This window comes from Passer montanus, unplaced genomic scaffold (assembly GCF_014805655.1).
Source record: "Passer montanus isolate IOZ18808 unplaced genomic scaffold, ASM1480565v1 scaffold430, whole genome shotgun sequence".
NCBI lineage: Eukaryota > Metazoa > Chordata > Aves > Passeriformes > Passeridae > Passer > Passer montanus.
Genome location: NW_024369152.1, coordinates 1 through 7824, shown reverse-complemented (window position 1 = coordinate 7824; position 7824 = coordinate 1).

Below are 7824 nucleotides of genomic sequence, written 5' to 3'. Positions count from 1 at the left end.
ACTGACGGGCTCACAAGCAATAGGAGCTCTCCTAGGGTGCAGGCATTTTTTTGGTTCTGATAGACCAATGAGCTGTCGTGACTCAGGAGTTTTGAACTGACTGTAAAAGAAAGCTCCTGATAATAAAAGAGGCTGTTTGTCTGAGGAAACAGGAATGGATTGTCTTGTGTTTATTTTCAGACCATCGTGTCAGAATGTGTCCTGCAAGTACTGACAATAGCAGAGCACTACAGCACTTCCTTACAGTAGATATAGTGGAAGGTAAAATATATGGTCAGGTCTTAACGCAAAATTAGATGTAACACTTTTTTTTTCTTGAAGGCAATTTTCAGGAGATTAAGAGCTATAAATGCATTAGAGAATACCTGTTCTAGCTGTACTTTTAAAACAACCTTTCCATTGCTGTTCGATGGTATGGTTGGAAATAGCTGAAGGAGAACAGCTCTGTCCAAACATATTTCTTGGTTTTACAGATGAGTGTGTTTTTCCAGTAGCTAGGTAACCAGAAACACTTCCCTTCAGCTTGTTGGCCTTTGGACTCTTTCGTGTTAAGTAGAGAAAAAGTAAGGAAGAAGCAATTGGGTTAATATATGTCTGTGCTAAAGAGACATGTGCACAACTTTGTCTCCTCAAGGGTGGAGCAGCCCCTGCAGTTAATATGCACTGTGTAGGGGTCCTGAAGCCACTGAGACTTGCTTTGTTCTGTTGTCAGACCACTTTGGATTTCTCCTTGGGAAAGCCCTCATCGACAGTTTTGAGGCCACAAGTGGGTTGAACTGTATTTTTAGTCATTGAAGTGCACAGGAAAATGTAACTAGATCCTCAGTTTCACCTTGAAAAATGAAATACTTTGAAGTGTAGGATTTGCTTCACTGCAACAATGTAAGAACTGTGTCTGCTGGGCTTTAATTTGGTATTGTCTGAAGCTCCTTTATCTTGCCAGATTTCCAGAGGACATTTACTTTCAAATCTCTAGGGAAATCCAGATTTCCAGAGGACACTTATTTTCAAATATCTGAGGAAAATAAGCTAATTTTCTATTCTAAACTCATTGAATGGCAACTGAACATAATTCTGTGGTTTTGCCACTGACATTACCTGATGAAATAATAATGGTTATTTTTAAAAAGAATAGAGGAGATTTTTTAATCTGCAATGAGAACCAGAATGATTCCATCATATCTGTCCTTGGAATTCTGAATTGTTTTGTAGAGAAAATGATGCAAGTGATTCCAGAGATTTCTAAATTTCATGCTAGGAAGGGAAGACGTTCATAGCAAGAGTATATGGTGAGATTTTAATGGGGTATACTGTTTCATGCGATACCTTTTAGTTGTATTTCAGATGTAACATGGGATCTGAGTTTTTCTGTTAAAATATTTCATGATGAGTGCAAGCCTCTAGAGCATGAGGTACAGGAGTGATGTGTGAAACCATGAGCATATCCTCCAAAGTGGCCAGTTTAGTTGTCCATTTTACTATTCTTGTATTTATTCTACACTAATAAGCAAAATCAAGCTTTGCTTGGATGTAAAACAGGCACGGCATACACTACAGTCCTCACAGGATCACCAGGGCTGGCAGTGACAAAGCATGCAATCTGCTTCATTGTGAACCACTACAGAGCTACATCACAATGTGGGTTTAAGTAGCATGGTATTATTAAGACCTCCTTTTTTGCATGAGATACAAAAAGGAGGTCCCACATGACCTTCATGCAAGCATGCAGTAAAGAACTGATCCTGCTATCCTAACAAAGCTTTGGCTTTGGCATTTACACTCTTCCCATTCATCTTTTGACACAGACACTCCAGGTTTTCCCCCACACCCCTGCAAGGCTGTCAGTCGCGGTTTCCCATTTACTGTTCTTCCCTAGAGCTCTTATAACACACTCTATAGAACATATTCTCAGGTTTGCTGATTATTTTCTTTGGCTTACGGAGCAAGCAGTCAGATAAAATTCTAACTTGGACCAAGAGCACTGCAGTGGCCCTGCATTCAAAGAACCAATTTCTTTCAAACTTCAGGTTGAATGCAAAATTAAATTTCTATCTGTCCTGCTAATGGCCTATTGAATTACTCACTGTGGCTGGTAAGATTAGTTACATCATCCCATTGGGAGATGCTCCACCCAGAGGGAGGAGCCAAGCATCCCTGCCACCATAAAACAAGCATTTCTGAGACCACAGACAGCCTTCTTCGCTGGATTTCCCAGAGGAATCAGGAACCAAGGCCCAGCTGCTCCTTCGCCGCATCTTCAGCATAAGTTTGATAACAACAATGCAACTGCTGTAAGATACACTATGTGACACTAAATGGCTTGACCCTGCTTAGTCTTGTCTTCCATAGCTCTTGCTCTAATCTTTGGACAAAGGAACATGTTGTAATCTGAATTACTATCTTTAATTACATAAAGAGTAACAAAAGAAAGGATTCACACTCAGTGGTTTACCACTGGAACCAGATAAGAAAATGCATGGAGAAATTGTTTGTAGCTATAAAGCAATGCCTAGCATGCCTCTCATTTTAGGAATCAGCTTTTTCTTACTGACTTTGCCTTGAACCAACCGAAATTCTGATGAAGGCTGAAATGGTCAATTAAAATCTTCATTTTTAGTAGTCCCTTGTTTCTGTTCACTACTGATTTTTATAATTAATTTTTCCTCATACCCCAGTGGTTCTCCAGTAGAACCTTCTGAAGGTGGAAGGTTAATATATAATTTTAATGGAAGTTATGGTACATAAATACTGACAAGCACTAGAAAGTAACAAAACCAAACTGGTAAAAAGTTCTTTAGAACCTCCTCAGACAACAGAAGGCAGGCTGTAAACTGGATTTCTGATGTCCTTATTGCTAGAGCAGGCAGCAGATCCAGTTCCATATTCATTAATGCTCATATTCACCCCTCTCAGCCTAAGGGTTGGGAAAGGAAGTCAGGGTGTTCTAATATATGCAGCTAATTACACTGAACTATAATCACCTAATGCTAATTTCAACATGATTGGTGAATGAAGATTACATAATTACATAGAATGTCAACGCTGGCTTGAGGTACTTGGAAGATCTATTTCCTGGGGAATCAATAAGGAGCAGAAGCATTTACTCAAGGAGATACATACATTATACACACATACACACACACACACACACACACACATATATATATATATATATATATAAGATCAAATAATTTCTTCCTGGTTTAAGATGGAGATTGGTACAGATTTCACCAATGTCAGCTACATATCAGTGCCCAAACTGTTACAGTAGTACCTGTGCCATTTTTGTGTTTTATAGATCCTATTTATTTTTTGGATTACCAGGAAAAAAAATAAATCCCATAGTCACAATCAGGTAGCTTCACTGGAATGCATTAGTCAAGCACATTATTTCTCTAGACATCCTTTCAAAGTAGCAATATAATAGGGTATTGACTGCATATGAATTGATGGAAGGAATAAAGGTTAGTTGTGACCAAATCATTGAACTTTTCTGATTCAAGTTTTGATCAATAATGTATTAATTTAGAGCCCTGAGCAGAAACCTTTTACCTTTTTCTCCTTTTCACACTTTTATCAATCTCTTATCTCTTAGCATTTAAAGGGATCCCATCAGGGTTCCATGCAATGAAATGGAGGCAGTGAAATTCTGAAAGGTTACCAAATTGTAACTTTTATGTAAAATGTGTTACTGTGTTTTAGTTATTGAAAGATACTGGAGAATTGTGAGCCAACTTTGGAGCTCTCGCCCTCTTATTATCAAACTAACAGCAAACACCATCTTTCCCTCTGCTGCTGTCTGCCTTGGCTGTCATCTTTCATGTCCCAGCCAAGCTGTGGGATTCTCAGCTCTAGGCATCCTCTCAGAAATTCTCAGCTATATATTTTTGGATTATTGGATTCTGGAAAATATAATTTCTGTCTGGTGGTAGCAAACAAAATGGAAGGGACAAGATTAAATACCGTTTTACATGTCACTAGGTACTTCGTTGTTACAGGAATTACAAGAGTATCTTGTACTATCTAAAGAAGTTATTTTTCACTTGTTTTCATGGAAGATAGGGAAATCTCAGAGCTGAGATTTGGATAACTCTCCAACATAAGCATTCAGATACAGTACTTGGTCAGATGAATGAAGTTTTCCTCTTTGGAAAGGCTGCTATCATTTTCCTGTGTCACAAATGAAGGAGAGGAAGGACTTCAGATCATTATCACCTTTGAGCACAATTTACAGAGGTCTGTGTGGGTATTTTTGAAATGTTTTCAAATGCTTTTACTAACTTATAATGGAGTCACAGTTCCTGTTGTGGCAATCAAGGCTTCATGCTAAAACTAATTCTCTAATTGTGCTCTGCTTTGCACTTTATGCCATTCTGAATGCAACATCAGCCAGGGGTGCCAGTCAGTGCCTTTTTGTGCCCCTGACATGAGGCTGCAGGCAGGAAGGGGCCTGCCAGGAGGGATCCTGTGGGCACAGGGTCCTGCTGGACCAGGCTGGGCTTCTCTTTGCCTTGTGGGAGGGAGAAACTTCCCCACCATCAGCTCCATGTCTGTGTGCCGTGGCCAGCCTTCATGGGGCTGTGCTCAGGTTATTCTGCCAGCCTTCCTGCACTCTTCCTGGGCATCAACACAGAAGTGTGTCAAAACCCAGTCCTTGCTTTTTGCAAGGTATTTTGAGAGTCTAACACTGAAAGCACCTTATCAAACTAACAGCAAACACCATCTTTCCCTCTGCTGCTGTCTGCCTTGGCTGTCTTCTTTCATGTCCCAGCCAAGTTGTGGGATTCTCAGCTCTAGGCATCCTCTCAGAAATTCTCAGCTATATATTTTTGAATTGTTGGATTCTGGAAAATATAATTTCTGTCTGGTGGTAGCAAACAAAATGGAAGGGACTAGATTAAATATCATTTTACATGTCACTAGGTACTTAGTTGTTACAGGAATTACAAGAGTATCTAATATCTAAAGAAGTTATTTTTCACTTGTTTTCATGGAAGATGGGGAAATCTCAGAGCTGATAAACTTCACTGTGATTTAAGAAGTCCTATATCCTGTATGTAATAAATTCCCTTTGTGACAGTGTACAAGTCATTGTGATAAGAAAGCCCTGGAGAAGCATGTTCAATCCTAAAAATATGCCCTTGTTTATTCAAAAGGGGTAACATGGGCTTAATATGAAACTAATGCCTTTGTCTTTCTGACCAGGAAGGGGACTGTTTCTGTGCCTATGTTAATTATATCACTTCAGTTCTGAAGATCACATTATCAGCCAGGGTTTTTTTTATTATTTTTTTCTTGCCACTGGAAATGAGGAACTCTGAGCAATTCCCTGTTCTGTCTTTCCACTTCAGACCGTAATCTACACAAAGTTCCTAATTTGTTATATAATGGAAATGCCATCTAATGTGAGGCAGCCTGATGCCACTGTAATACAAGTAATAAACAGCAATATCTCATAATCTAATGGGGCTTTTTTCTTCTACAAATAAAGTCAGTGCCAAGGTCTTGTGTAAAGATTCAAAGGGAAAAAATACATCATGGTTCATATATTTTCATTATTAGTCTCACAATGACCTGCAAACATGGTCTAATTTATGTGATTACCTGATCAAGTGAAATAGATCTCTCTAAAGACTGTGATCTGCAATTACTGGAGGCAAAAGTGCAGTACATTTGTATGCATGCTTTAGCTTGCAATGAAAAGATTGCTTCAATGCATTTTTGTACAAACTTCTTAAGCATTTTGCATAGAATTCATAACTGTTAGGAAAATATTGGAGACATGGAAAGGATTCTTTTACACAAAATATCCCATAGCACATGTGAAGTTTTAATTAATATTATATTCCTATAAATACAGTTATAGCTCAGTTCACTTTGAAGTTAATGGATCTGCTCACACAACATAGATGTACTGGGATGTATTAATGTACAAACATTCACACATAAAATCATCCTGATCTGGTAGGTTCTTTTTATCCTATTTGTCTAAAATAGCTTCAAATCTCCAAGTGCAAGAATGAATCACAGAGAGGGCAGGGAGAGATGCCTTAAGTATTTTGGTGTTCTGTTTCTGGTCAGAAATACATTTCTAAAGTAAATTTTATGAAACATTATGCCAACCACATGCTGGAAGTGACATTTTTCAGTGAACACAGTGCTCTATCTGTCTCTGCTTGGGAGGAGGTGAAAGCAATTAGTGCAGTTTAGATCCAAAGCCAGACAAGACATGCCTTGCCATGTTCCAGTGCTGACAGGAATTCACAGACAGGGAGCTGTGTTCAAGCAGATTTGTTTGCTGCAGCTGAAGAGAGACAGAACTCATCTATTGACATGTTTTTAGAGTACTGATTCCACATATCCATTTCCCCCTTTAAAAGTAAGACACTGCTATTTGATTTGAATATAAAATATTCAAATGGAAGGAATTAAAAGGGGAGCTGGACCTGATCTCAGCAATGAGATTTGCTCCTCCTGCCCTACACTGCTCATCAAGGCAGCAGGGGAGAGAGTCAGAGATCCTTCTAGGAAACCTCTCTTCCAAAAGTTTCTATAGTACAGTTAGTGGTCCTGAGCTCTTTTTACACCTAAAGGCATTGCTACAGAGTGATTTGCATGGATTTATAAAGCTCCATTAGACTCCTAGCTATCAGGACACTTTGGGTGAGATTTGGATAACTCTCCAACATAAGCATTCAGATACAGTACTAAGACATCTTTTACTTCCTTTAAAGCCTCCAAGAATGCAGCTTGTCATTGACACAGTCTGTGGCTACAGGGAAGGTGGAGAGACACAAAATGAGAAATGGCACAAAAAAACGCTTTTTATCGTGTACAATAGTATTAAAAAAAAGGGAAAAAAAAACCCCACAACCACACCAACAAGAATTATCAAAGATGACTTTTATTACAAGTAATATGCAGAAATTGGCAACCACTTTAATATTCCTGAAAGCATCCAGTCATCTCATAAAGAGCTGTGCAGCACATCCTGTGTAGGAGATGGTGGTGGTGTCCCAGAGGGAATTGTGCATGGCTTTGGGGACAGTGGTGCAGATGGAGCCCAGGTCGCTGAGGGCCAGGTTGAGCAGGAAGAAGAACATGGGCGTGTGCAGGTGGTGGCCGCAGGCTACGGCGCTGATGATGAGGCCGTTGCCCAGGAGGGCAGCCAGGGAGATGCCCAGCAAGAGGCAGAAGTGCAGGAGCTGCAGCTGCCGCGTGTCTGCCAATGCCAGCAGGAGGAAGTGGCTGATGGAGCTGCTGTTGGACATTTCTTCTGCCTTGGCACAGGTTTCTGTAAAAAAGTAATCTGGGAATATTTGGGTTTGGAGAAGACTTTAAATATCCCAGCACAGCCTGGGGGCACTTTCCCCCCACTGCCTGCCCAGGGCTCTGCTGCCTGGAGCTGTCTCTGCCAGCAGCTGCTTCCCTGTGCCCAGGGCTGGGCCCTGCCAGTGCTGCCAGAGCCCAGCCCAGCCCTGGGGGCTCAGCTCTGCCCTGCAGACCCCTTCCAGCTCTGGCACTGCCCAGGGGCAGCTCTGGCTCTGCAAGCTCTGATGGCAACGTCAGAGCAACCCTGAAGAGGCTGGAAAAGCGACACTGATGCTGCCTCTAAGGGGCCCTGTTCTGATCTCAGAAACTCCCGGGTTTATTCAAATGAGGGGAATTTTTTTTTCTCCACTTGAACCAAGAGATGAATATCGATGTGCAATTTCCCATCAAGGCAAGCCAGAACCATAGATTAAAAAGCAGGATATTCCTGTTAATGCCACCCCTTTCCTGCTGTGCTCCCTGTATAATCTACTTATAAATATTCTGGAGCTC